Source organism: Tachypleus tridentatus, chromosome 10 (assembly GCF_004210375.1).
Source record: "Tachypleus tridentatus isolate NWPU-2018 chromosome 10, ASM421037v1, whole genome shotgun sequence".
Taxonomy (NCBI): domain Eukaryota; kingdom Metazoa; phylum Arthropoda; class Merostomata; order Xiphosura; family Limulidae; genus Tachypleus; species Tachypleus tridentatus.
Window position 1 is genome coordinate 30,623,597 of NC_134834.1, and position 13,424 is coordinate 30,637,020.

The following is a 13,424-nucleotide window of genomic DNA, read 5'->3' on the forward strand; positions in this document are numbered from 1 at the left end:
ACAGGAAAAAAATGCAGTTTTAACAAGTTAAAAAATATAACAGGATTGTACCTTTATAGATCGACAGAAATAACTGGAAAATCGAAAGCCCTGTCGGTTTTCAGGTGACAGGTGACTTGATTTTCTTACAACTGATGTTCATATCTTCTACATAGGTAACTAAACAGATGCCAACAAGGTTGTCAGCACACGGGGATAAATTTGCTTTGTTCCAAATCTACGACTATTATTGTTGTTATTTTACACTGGGAAGACCAACTGTTATCGCCTGTACAAGATGACAACGTCCGCCTACTGATCGCGAGCCAGAAAACGCAAGGAGTTTTCAATTTCTGCTGCCAACATGCGTACTATGGCGTTCAACTCAGCGCGTCTGCGCTGTGACGTCACCTAAGCGCCCTCTTGCCACTTTCGCACGAGATTAAAAAACACTCTCACAGTCACGCTTGGGACACGAGCTCAATCATGACTTAAATTACAGAAGCTTTTGTCTGATGTGGGAAATCTAAAACAGTCTGTAAAAGTAATTTAAATATCGTGTTTTATGAAACGACCGAATCAGTCATTGGTTCGAAAATAATGATTTACCGTATTTAATTCTACTTAACTGAACTTTTCCGTAGCCTTACAAGAAAGGGCGGGTCACAAGTTTGTTTCATTACAGGTGAGGCGTGGGCTGTATCTGGGAAATGTCGCTGCTATTTCGGGTGCGGCAGTAAACCAGGTAAAAACTTCGCCCACTAATTAATTAAACAGCCACTGCTTCAACCGCCACGGAACGCAGCAATCACGCTCGCGAAATTACGTCGCTGAATGATTTTTCCCGTCAACACACGCCTAGGTGCGGATAGAAACAAGTAACTCGTGGGAACGCCCTCCTCGCGGCCAACATGTTCAACTTCCCGCCATTACCAGCAGGCGTGGCCCGTGTGACACCCGGTCATTACAGCACGCGCCACAGACTATCTCAACTCTGAGCACAAGGCGGTCAAGCAGACAGGTTGCACGCGCCCTCGCACGCGTGGTGCTACTCTGAGGGGCGGATGCCCACCAGTGTGGTCACGCAACCATCGTGTACCTCTGAAATCTGGCCGGAAACCCGAAGTTTTTACCCATAAATTAGAAAATCTAGACTCGCCTGTAACTGATTTGTTTCTATCGTATAACAAACTCTAGGGAATTTTTCATAGGGGTGATTAGTGCTAATGTTCCTAGTATACATTAGGTCTAAAGGCTTTTAAACATTTATTCTAAGGTCATTTATCACGTTTCAAAAAGAGTATGTTTTACTGTGATTGATATTACGTGCGCGTTCTTTCGGTCGGAGATTAATTAAACCTCTTCGTTCGTGCTTCGATATCTGGACGACGTACTCTTACTTAGCCCGTCAAGTCCTCAGATCTTGAATTAAGCGCGTATAAACCATGCATTTAATGTGTATACAGATGGTTGGCGTTTAGTTGTGACCTAGTGAAAAGACTTCCTGCAAGTGAAAACAAACTTGCTTTTGTTTCCTCCTCGATCTCACAGTTGTACCGTCGGTATAAAAACCTCTGGGTGATGAAAAAAAATGGAAGTGAAAATTATTCTTATTATGCTTATTTCGATAGCAGCTCCCCAGTGACACAGCGGCATGTCTGCGGACTCGAACTGCTAGAACCCGGGTTTTGATACCCGTGGTGAGCAGAGAACAGATAGCCCATTGTGTAGCTTTATGCTCAATTCTGAACCGACAAACAAGATATACGTCTTCAAACGTTTATTAGATTAAAACTTTAAAGAAATGATAGAATTTGGTATGTGAGCGTAGTAAAAACAAACAAACAAACAAAATAATGTGATATTGGCTGGGTGTAACCTGGTGGTTAACGTGTCAGATTGTGAATCCGAGGGTGCTTGGTTCACTTCCTGTCGCTGCCACATTACGCTTTACATCCCGGAGTCGTTGGTGCATTATAAAAGTGACAGTAAACTCCCACTAATAGATCAGACAAGAGTAAGTCAAGAATTACAGCCCTAGAAACCGGATTTTTATACCCGTGGTGGGCAGAGCACAGATAGTCCTTTGTGTATCTTTGTGTTCATCTTCAAACAATTGACAGTGGATGATGAGTTGCCTTTTGTCTATTAGTCTATCAGTTCAAAATTAGATAAGACAGATAGTCTCGAAACAAACAAATGATAAAAATCACATAAACTACAAATTGTTTCCCCACATCCTAACCTGTCCATCTTGTATTCAAAATCAGAGACGTGTAAGAACATCATTTCAGGTGTATCTCTTGTCACTCACAAGTACACTACCGAAGATACCTTTAGCAAATATTAGAATTTCTTTGCTGGGCTGGACTGGGAAAAACAGAAGTTTTCTGTCAACCGCTTTATATATGTATATATGCAATATAATATTTGAATAGTTACGGTCAGATTACTAAAAAGTTGATGACGTATTGATAAGAAATGAAGTAACTTATTAAAGAAATAATTATCGTCATTTATGATATTATTGAACTTTAGTCTTTCGAGTACTTTTTTAGTTAACTGACTGAGTTCACATGCGTAAGATGTTTCCTTTTTATTCCGCCAGGAGAACCGATTTCAGTCCGTCGCATTATTTCGTAACCCTCAAATTTCCGATGTTGATTTTGTTTAATATATTTTTTAAATATTCATAACCCGTGTTTCTTGTGGGTCTACGTCTCTTGGTTACAAGTCTCATAACAACACACGAGACATGCGAAATTGAAACACAAATGATTTCAATATTACCAATAACTTCAATAATTACTGCTGTTAAAATTTCCTATGTATCATTTCTATAAAGAGGTTGATTTCATCAAAGTTTTGGGGCTGCACTTTGTACTAAGTGTTGTAGCAGGAAAAACAGGAAACCACTCAATATGATGTAATATACATGTACTTTTCACGGTATAAAAACATGTCGATAACTTGGGGTTTAATTTTAAAAGAAAGTCATATTTTTTTCCAGTGTTAGGATTATTATTATTAGAAATAGAAAAAGTGAAACATAAAAGGCGTTTGAGAAACAAAGCAAAGACTATTAAATCTGTTTAAGTTTATCAGTTTATCAATCTGTATTCCCTTTTTCGTTCTCTTTTTTCTTTAACTTAATTTTTTTAATAATATACAGTCACTTTCTTACAAATATAACTTTCAAGTCTTTACTTCAGAATTTTATGAACATCTATGTCACCGAATTTCTTATTTGTATATTTAAATGTCGGATAAATGATTCTAGGTTTGTTTGTTTTGAATTTCGCGCAAAGCTACTCGAGGGCTATCTGCGTTAGTCGTCCCTAATTTAGCAGTGTAAGACTAGAAGGAAGGCAGCTAGTCATCACCTCCCACCACCAACTCTTGGACTATTCTTTTACTAACGAATAATGGGATTGACCATAACATTATAACGTCCCCACGGCTGAAAGGACGAGCATGTTTTGTGTGACAGAGATTCGAATCCGCGACCCTCGGATTATGAGTCATGTGCCTTAACCACCTGGCCATGCTGGGCCAAATGCTTTTAGGAATAAAACGTTTACTTATTTGAAGAACATTCTCGACAGAAGTCGATACACTTTGTTGTGATGTAATTACAAAAACGGAAGAGTAAAAACCACTCACTGAACAATTTGTTCTTGCGACTAATGCCAACAGCTTGATCTTTACGTTTCAAATATTATCCTCAGTTCATATTATTTTTCAGAAATGTGTGTTCAGGTACAGTTTCTTGTCCGTCGACGGTGGTCAGAAAAAATCAACAAGACAAATGATATAGTTAATGGCAAATACGTGACTGTATTGTGCGTTAGAAATGTGTCCTAATACACGCGTTCTGTTGAACAGTGCTTTTCAAGTTACTTTTAACGCTCACCGTAACTGTGATTAGGGCCGACATTGTGTCACGACATGAGTACTAACCTCACAGCAACGACGATATGCGCAAAAGCATAATCGTGAATGCTAAGCCTAACTGCAGCGCTCAAAATAAGGACTGCGTTACAACACATAGGCTAAGCCTATGGTTGTGGTTAGCATTACAACCATGTCAAAATAAGTACTATAGCGTGTTAATAGTGGCTACGTAGGATACTAATAGCTATGGTCAGTATGAGAATCGTGTAATGAGGTAGGAAGAATTCCAGTAAATGTGGTCAGTATTAACACTATTTAATGACGTATCCTAGCAGTTATGGTTACTATTAGAACTGTGTAATGATGTGGGTAGTATCTCAGTAATGGTGATCAGTATTAGAGCTATGTAATATCTGTAGTCTGTATTAGAACTGTGTAAGTCTTTAGGTAGTATCCCAGTAAGTATAGTCAGTAATAAAACTATTTAATGATGTATCCCAGCAGTTATGATCACTATTAGAACTGTGCAATGATGTGGGTAGTATCTCAGTAATGGTGATCAGTATTAGAGCTATGTAATATCTGTAGTCTGTATTAGAACTGTGTAAGTCTTTAGGTAGTATCTCAGTAATGGTGATCAGTAATATACTTTGTATGAATGTTTTGGATGTTTTGGGACTATCCAGTAGTTATAGTCAGTATTAGAACTGTGCAATATGACTGTAATATTACAATAGCTGTGGTCCGTAATAAAACTGCATACTGTTGTTGATAATATCTTATCAGTTGTGGTCAGTATTAGAGGTGTGTAATGCTGTAGGTATTATTCCAACTGTGTAAGAAGAGGGTAGTATTCCAGTAGCTGTAATGAGTATTAGAACCATGTAATGATGTGTAATATCCCACTCTATGTGGTGATTATAAAAACGTATATGGGTCTGGTATATTTTACACATAGATCTTGTTAAAGGAGTAGTAGTTGTAGTTACAAGTCCAGATAGATCTAGTCGTATTTATCAGTCTTGTATGGTAGGTGGTACAAATATGAATCTGGCTGTATAATTATAAGCGATGTACTTGTGATTAGGGATAGAAATAAAGATTTGTTTGTAGTTACAACTCTTGTAGATGACGTCAGTATTACAGTACCTTTTAAAGCAATCGTTATCATCACGGGTCCGTTAATTGAAGAGCTGATTATTTAGTGTTGACACGTTTAAAAATGCAACGTCAGTGTGCGGTGCAGTTTTGGAATGGACCGCTAGCCAAGCTGTCGACTCAAATCATTAATGTTCGTATATATGAACCCGAATCCGAAAATTCACAAATGAAAAACTGCTTATCTCTTGGTTTATAAAAGATGTAAGCGACATGTAGAGGGAAATGTTATATTTCTTCCCTTTTTATGTAGCCACTAGCTTCATTACATGTAATTTCAAAGGTATCTATACTTTGTTATGTTGAATCACTTACTTCTGCCATCACCAACAGGATCTTGCTCCGTTATTAATATTTCATTTTTATGGAGCTTAATTAGAATCATTACCATTATATTTATTATTTTAAAGAATGATAATTTATGACCTGTGTAATTTTAATCGATGAAGTACCATTTTTAATACCGAATTATATCTCTGTCAGATATGTAAATATGTAAATAGTGGTGCCATCAAACTGTGCTTACGTGACGAACATCTTCCAGAATGTTACGTTGATTGACGTCCTCAGCTGATACAGCAGTAAGTCTACGGATTTACGACTTTAAAATCAGGGGTTCGATTTCCCTAGGCAGAATCAGCAGATAGCCCGATCTGGCTTTCCTATAAGAAAACACACACACATTTATTAACCCTCTGGAGGTGTATGTCTCTTTATAGCAAAGCCACATCAGGCTGTCTGCTGTGTCCACCGAGGGGAATCGAACCCCTAATTGCAGCTTTGCAAATTCGAAGATTCCTCGCTGTCCAAATGGAAAGCCCTATGGAGGTATTTATTTATTATACTGTGCGTTGTATTCTGTTACACTTTCTTGACATATCGTTTTATTTATCTATAACACAGTGTGTGATCTATCAACTAATAGAATAAATCCTTGAAATGAGTCCTCCAGTATGTCAGTGGTAAGTTTGCAGACATGCAACTCTAGAATCCTGGGTTCGATTAGCAACGGTAGACAGCGTAGATACTCTAGCTTTTCTTAAATAAAGACAAGCTTAAAACATTGTTAGATGATTTTCTTGACATTATTTTCTCTTTGTTGATGTGCAACAATAAACCTACACAAGATTACCGTCTTTATTAACATATAACACAAAAAGATTGCATAAAATTATCATGTTTATCAATGTGTAACAATAAAACTCCACACGAGTACCGTGTGTGTGTCAATATGCAACACAAAACTTTGCACGACTAAAGTGTTTAACAATGTGCAACAATAAACCTAAAAAAGATTACCGTCTTTATTAACATATAACACAAAAAGATTGCATAAAATTATTGTTTATCATTGTTTAATAAACTACACATGGACAAAGGGTTTAACAATGATATAGTATTTATCATTTTTAATAAACTATGTAATACAAAGCTACAAATGAGTGTCGTGTACGTTAATGTGAAACACAAAATTACACACGAGTATTTTGTATGTCAGGGCTTAATACAAAGTTACACGTGTATACCATATTTGTCAACGTGAAACCGACTCGCATCTCATCACGAATCGTCAGGGGCGTCTTTGATTGAGGTGATCATAACAACTCTAAGATGGTACAGGGCGGAACGTAATGTTACGAAGTGGCTCTACCCGTCATTAAAACTTTCCGTCTGTAAACATAGGTCATACATGTTCTTTTAACTAAAACTTTGGACTCGAATCGTTATACAGAATATCGTGCACAGAATGAAGTAATTCACTACTCTAAACACTCTCTAAGTAATTCACTACTCTAAACACTCTCTAAGTAATTCACTACTCTAAACATTCTCTAAGTAATTCACTACTCTGAACACCCTCTAAGTAATTCACTACTCTGAACATTCTCTAAGTAATTCACTGCTCTAAACACTCTTTACACTCTCTAAGTAATTCAATACTCTAAACATTCTCTAAGTAATTCACTACTCTAAACACTCTTTACACTCTCTAACTAATTCACTACTCTGAACATTCTCTAAGTAATTCACTACTCTAAACACTCTTTACACTCTCTAAGTAATTCACTACTCTGAACATTCTCTAAGTAATTCACTACTCTGAACATTCTCTAAGTAATTCACTACTCTAAACATTCTCTAAGTATTTCACTACTCTGAACATTCTCTAAGTAATTCACTACTCTGAACATTCTCTAAGTAATTCACTACTCTAAACATTCTCTAAGTAATTCACTACTCTGAACACTCTCTAAGTAATTCACTACTCTGAACATTCTCTAAGTAATTCACTACTCTGAACATTCTCTAAGTAATTCACTACTCTAAACATTCTCTAAGTAATTCACAACTCTGAACATTCTCTAAGTACTTCACTACTCTGAACATTCTCTAAGTAATTCACTACTCTGAACATTCTCTAAGTACTTCACTACTCTAAACACTCTTTACACTCTCTAAGTAATTCACTACTCTAAACATTCTCTAAGTAATTCACTACTCTGAACATTCTCTAAGTAATTCACTACTCTAAACACTCTTTACACTCTCTAAGTAATTCACTACTCTAAACATTCTTTACACTCAAATGTTTTACACGACTAGAGTCAGACTTAGTCCTATAGCAAGGGTTCGGTGAGGAGTGAATATTAGTATTTTTGTATTGCCTCTTAATGACCACATGATGCGCACGTGAAGGTCTGAATTTAGTTCTATAACATATTTACGTGTGAGGGTATTTCTGTGTGATAAAGTAATTCACTTATACTTTTTGTAGAGAACTTCTATCAATACCCACCTTCTCAGCGATAAGTTTACGGACTTACAACGCCAAAATTCTGGGTTTGATTCCCCACACGATAGATAAAAGGGACTATTTGTATTTAATCTGTATTTTAAATTGGATAAAACCAAACCAAACTATGACTCCTGTCAGTACCTCCTGAAGAGAATGCACTGCTTAGTTAGCATTACACATTACCCTGAATATTTATGTGTTGATACTGAGAATAAATCGAATAGCCTTAAACAACATAAGTGGATGAGTAAAAAAAGAAAAAGAAAAGATGTTTTATACTTTCTTAGAAAGTTTTAACTATCAGCTGTCTTACTTTTGAGGTTCCTCTGATGTAAGTAATATAATTAAATAAAAAATATTTAATAATGAAATAAGCATTGTTTGTTTGTTTGTTTTCGTTAATTTCGCACATAGCTACTCGAGGGATATCTGCGCTAGCCGTCCCTAATTTAGCAGTGTAAGACTAGAACGAAGGCAGCTAGTCATCACCACCCACCGCCAACTCTTGGACTGCTTTTTACTAACGAATAGTGGGATTGACTGTTACATTATAACGTCCTCACGGCTGAAAGGGCGAGCATGTTTGGTGCGATGGGGATTCGAAACAGCGACCCTCAGATTACGAGTCGAACGCCTTAACCCACCTGGCCATGCCGGGCCCGAAATAAGTAATCTGCAGATCAATACATGTAAGCTTTTGACGTTGTTTAGTTAAAAGTACAAAGAACTTTCGTTTACAGATATATATACTTAAATGTATGGACAAGTATCATTGCTTTGGGCTTAATTTATCATTCGCATATTAATAGGAATCGTGTACTCTGAGAAGTGGGCCATCCTCGAATTTAATTACGTGCTAAAATTTCTGTATTTCAGGTTGTTGTAGTAATCGTTGTTAACAATTCTGTAGCAAACATTCAAATCTTTATTAAGACATACGGATTAGAGGTTATTTAATGATACTTAATGAGTAACATTTCCACGTCATTTAATAGCGGGCCGAATGCATTCCATTGGTTAGCGCACCTGACAGTGGAGCTAAGGTTCCATGGTTCGCGTCCCCTACCCCCTCCTCGATACCCCAAAAAAGAAATAGTTCTCAGTATTTTCTTACATTCGGTGTGTTATAAGAGAGACGTTCATATACAACTATTCACTGTAACAACAGTACTCCAAAAATTGGCGGTGGATGGTGCTGCCTTGTTATCTTCCCTGTATTCTTTCAATTTAAAATTAGGACCGGTTATAGCACAAAGAGCCCTCATGAAGCTTTGACGAAATTCAACAAGAACAAAGGTTCATTAGCACAGTGATGAGAGCAAAATTTCCGAGCGAATCATCATGAATAGAAATAAACGTATTGCTTCTTGCTTATGTAAGGTGACCTACATGGTTAAGAAGACGACTATTTAGCTGCACCTGACAAAATGTTGGTCATAGTTTATAACTATCAGCATGACTTATCATAGTTTATAACTATCAGCATGACTTATATCTTCACGAATATCAGTTTGGATGTGCTCACAAATAGCATAATCATCATTGTACTAAAAAAGAAAACTGATTAAAAAAAACACAAAACAACAGAATACAAACATTTATCGTTGAAACTGTGTTTATATTTTTTTAAAACAAAACATACTAAGGCAAATCTTCTGCGTCTAATTTTATAACAATGATCACAGGAAACATAACCACGCAGCAGTGCCTTAACACCTATTATCCACGATAAAGGATTGGCTAACATTCTCATAACCCAATCACAACGTTCTCCCCAAATCTAAAATCCTGCGCTTTGATACAAGAGCATAACCCGTGCCAGACTACTTTAGGATGTGTCAGTTTTCAGAATATCACATACCCACACAAAAATATTAAAGTGAATAACGCTTAGAGCTTTCTTAGTGTTTTTTTTTTTTTAATACACACCACGAACTGGAAGATTAATTTTGTACAAGCTGTTTAATAATTCATTTCCCATTAAATAAGGTATCTGGTGAACAGATACAATTATATAGCTGGGGGTCGGTAAGCCCGATTATACGAACAAAGTATACTTTCTTTAATGTTGTTTTCGAGTGGATAGTTTTATGATCGTATAGGTTTTTTATCAATTAAAAACACACAAAAGACATTCATATATGATGTCCATAATACAGTTGTTTACAACCGAGTTATTTTCAATCGTATATTTAGTTTATTTGCACTTTTTTCCAAGTTCCTCTTTTTCTCAAGACCCCTTCCACACACACACACATATTTCCCGACTAATGACGCTTTACACAAAGGATTGGTCAACATTTGTTTGTTTGTTTTGAATTTCCCAAAAAGCCACACGAGGGCTATCTGCGCTAGCCTGTCTCTAATTTAACAGTGTAAGAATAGAGGGAAGGCAGCTAGTCATCATCAACCACCACCAACTCTTGGGCTACTCTTTTATCAACGAATAGTGGGATTGACCGTAACATTATAACGCCCCCACGGCTGAAAGGGCGAGCATGTTTGGTGTGACGGTGATTCGTACCCGCGACCCTCAGATTACGAGTCCATAACGCCTTAACCCACCTGGTCGTCCCGGGTACCGAAAATTTGTTAATACGTATAAAAGTAAAGCAATAAAAACCCAATCGCGTATGAATTATGGTTAGACACTGTTGGATCATTTATTTTCTTTCTAATTTGTTTACATTTTCTAAGCAGTACCAAAATAATAGCGTTGTTTTTAAAATGCGTTGTTTATGAAGGACAGTTATGGAACTTCTTCATTCTAAACACTCCAGTTAAAGAAAAGAAGAAATGAGTTATTTTCTCGATCACATTAAACATATAAATATAACTTGTAAGCGTTTCCTGTTTAAAAGTATTGAATATCTAGAACTGAGAGATCGTGTTTAAATCGAAATAAAAACCAAAGTTACTTTAATCAAAACTAGGTCAACTTTTCAATATTTTTGATTCAAATTGACTAAAAAAGAAATTAAAAATGAATTAACATAAACATTGCATGTGTTATTTCAATAAGTTATTTTTAGTTTAAAATGTATTGAGTTAAAAAAAAAACAGTATTAGAATAGTTTCAAGTGAATATTTACAAAGAGGTGTACGTGCCTGGCAGAAATCAAACAGGTAATAGAACAGACTATTCCTTGTATTGCTTATTTTATAAGTACATCAAGATGATATGGTCAACAGTTTTCAATTTGAATTGCATTTCTTTTTCTTTAAATGCACAAATCGTATATAAACAAAGCTAGAGAGTTATTTATATGCAAAAAAAACAAAACAAAACAACAACAACAAAAATCTGACAGTCTTCATAGGTAAAATTCTTAGTGGTTAGTCTTCAGAAAAACCAGTGGCCGGCATGGCCAAGCGTGTTAAGGCGTGCGACTCGTAATCTGAGGGTTGCGGGTTCGCATCCGTGTCGCGCCAAACATGCTCGCCCTCTCAGCCGTGGGAGCGTTATAATGTGACGGTCAATCCCACTATTCGTTGGTAAAAGAGTAGCCCAAGAGTTGGCGGTGGGTGGTGATGACTAGCTGCCTTCCCTCTAGTCTTACACTGCTAAATTAGGGACGGCTAGCACAGATAGCCCTCGAGTAGCTTTGTGCGAAATTCGAAAACAAACAAACAAAACAGAAAAACCAAAATGGTTTTGAATAACAAGATACAAAACACGTTTGTTGCTTTTAACACGTCACAGACATAAATACTCGACATCACTAAGGCTTATGGTCCGTTGGTCATTATACGGAAACACTTTACTAGCAACCTGTCGTTACAATCCTGTGTTTTTAACCGGCCAACATAGCAGGATTTCTCTTATTTCGCTTCCAAAGAGTAGTCGCAAAGAACTGGTATCCAAGAGCCTCTTTTCGGGACTTAGAAAGCATGATACAAACCAGTTTAAGTGCAGAAGAAAGGTGAGGTTGTGATTGTCTCCGTAACGTACAAAGCTTGTACTCTTAAGTAGCTGATCGTGTATACACTGACACGAAATAGATGGGAGACGTGTCAAACATTCACCAGGTGGAAGAACATTAAGAGAAAATAGGTAATTACTGAGGGACCGTTCTGTAATTTCAACGATTCTAAAATTAATGTACCATATTAGGTTTCACTAAGTAGAAGGGTGAAAGTGAAATTAAAAACATAAGACAATATATGTCACAAAGCCGAATTGTAATATTTATCTGGAATCCTTTACAGCGCGTGAACAACCCCCCCCCTCTCAAATACACACATTCCGTATTCGTGCACTCTGATTTATGTGTATCACATAATTAACATACGTATTTCCCATGCACGCACTTCAATAAGTATTTCTATTTTTCAACACATTTTTTTTGGTCGATGCTAAGTAAAAGCTATATAATGTGATATCTGTGCTGAATAATAAAGCAAGCTATAATCATCAATCGTTTTGATAGTTAACTAACTTGCTGAATAATAAAACAAGCTATAATCATCAATCGCTTTGATAGTTAACTAACTTGCTGAATAATAAAGTAAGCTATAATCATCAATCGTTTTGATAGTTAACTAACTTGCTGAATAATAAAGCAAGCTATAATCATCAATCGCTTTGATAGTTAACTAACTTACTGAATAATAAAGTAAGCTATAATCATCAATCGTTTTGATAGTTAACTAACTTGCTGAATAATAAAGTAAGCTATAATCATCAATCGTTTTGATAGTTAACTAACTTGCTGAATAATAAAGCAAGCTATAATCATCAATCGTTTTGATAGTTAACTAACTTGCTGAATAATAAAGCAAGCTATAATCATCAATCGTTTTGATAGTTAACTAACTTGCTGAATAATAAAGCAAGCTATAATCATCAATCGCTTTGATAGTTAACTAACTTGCTGAATAATAAAGCAAGCTATAATCATCAATCGTTTTGATAGTTAACTAACTTGCTGAATAATAAAGTAAGCTATAATCATCAATCGTTTTGATAGTTAACTAACTTGCTGAATAATAAAGTAAGCTATAATCATCAATCGTTTTGATAGTTAACTAACTTGCTGAATAATAAAGTAAGCTATAATCATCAATCGTTTTGATAGTTAACTAACTTGCTGAATAATAAAGTAAGCTATAATCATCAATCGTTTTGATAGTTAACTAACTTGCTGAATTATCTTTTGCTAATCCCGTATTTCCACTTAGATAAGCTTATTTTATAGGAGAACATCTAGGGCTATCTGCTCTGTCCAGAACGGCTAAAGAAACCCGGTTTTTACGACTAACAACTGGACACTCAGAACAACTTGTACACATACTTTTCGTGAAGATATTCTCTCCTAACTATTCTTGAACGCTACTATTTTATGGTACCCTAATTCTTACAGAGTACAGTGTTCAAGCTGGAGTACCTTCCGTTGATATGTAACATATGTGTCCTTACATTAGAAAACGCGATTATTTGATTGGAATTAAGAACAAAGCTAAACAATAAGTTATGTATGCCACGAGCATCGAAACCCGGTTTTTAGCGGTGTGAGTTCGCAAACAAACCGATGTGGCACTGGGAGATGGGGGAAAAAGTGTGACATACAATTTCCTATCCCAAATAATATTCAAT

At 36.1% G+C, this 13,424-nt stretch overlaps 1 protein-coding gene across 2 annotated transcripts in view; it reads right to left on the reverse strand.

Annotated features, from left to right (window-relative positions):
• The window catches only part of LOC143228984 (LIM domain only protein 3-like), a 139,457-nt gene that overhangs the window by 71,838 nt on the left and 54,195 nt on the right, over window positions 1-13,424 (reverse strand). Inside the window, exon 1 of one of the 2 annotated variants that reach the window (XM_076460539.1) lies at window positions 52-969. The exons of the other annotated variant lie outside the window; for it this stretch is intronic. The gene's annotated coding sequence lies outside the window, so the exon portion shown is untranslated. Of the gene's footprint in view, window positions 1-51; window positions 970-13,424 lie in introns of those variants that run through there. 2 annotated transcript variants of the gene reach the window in all.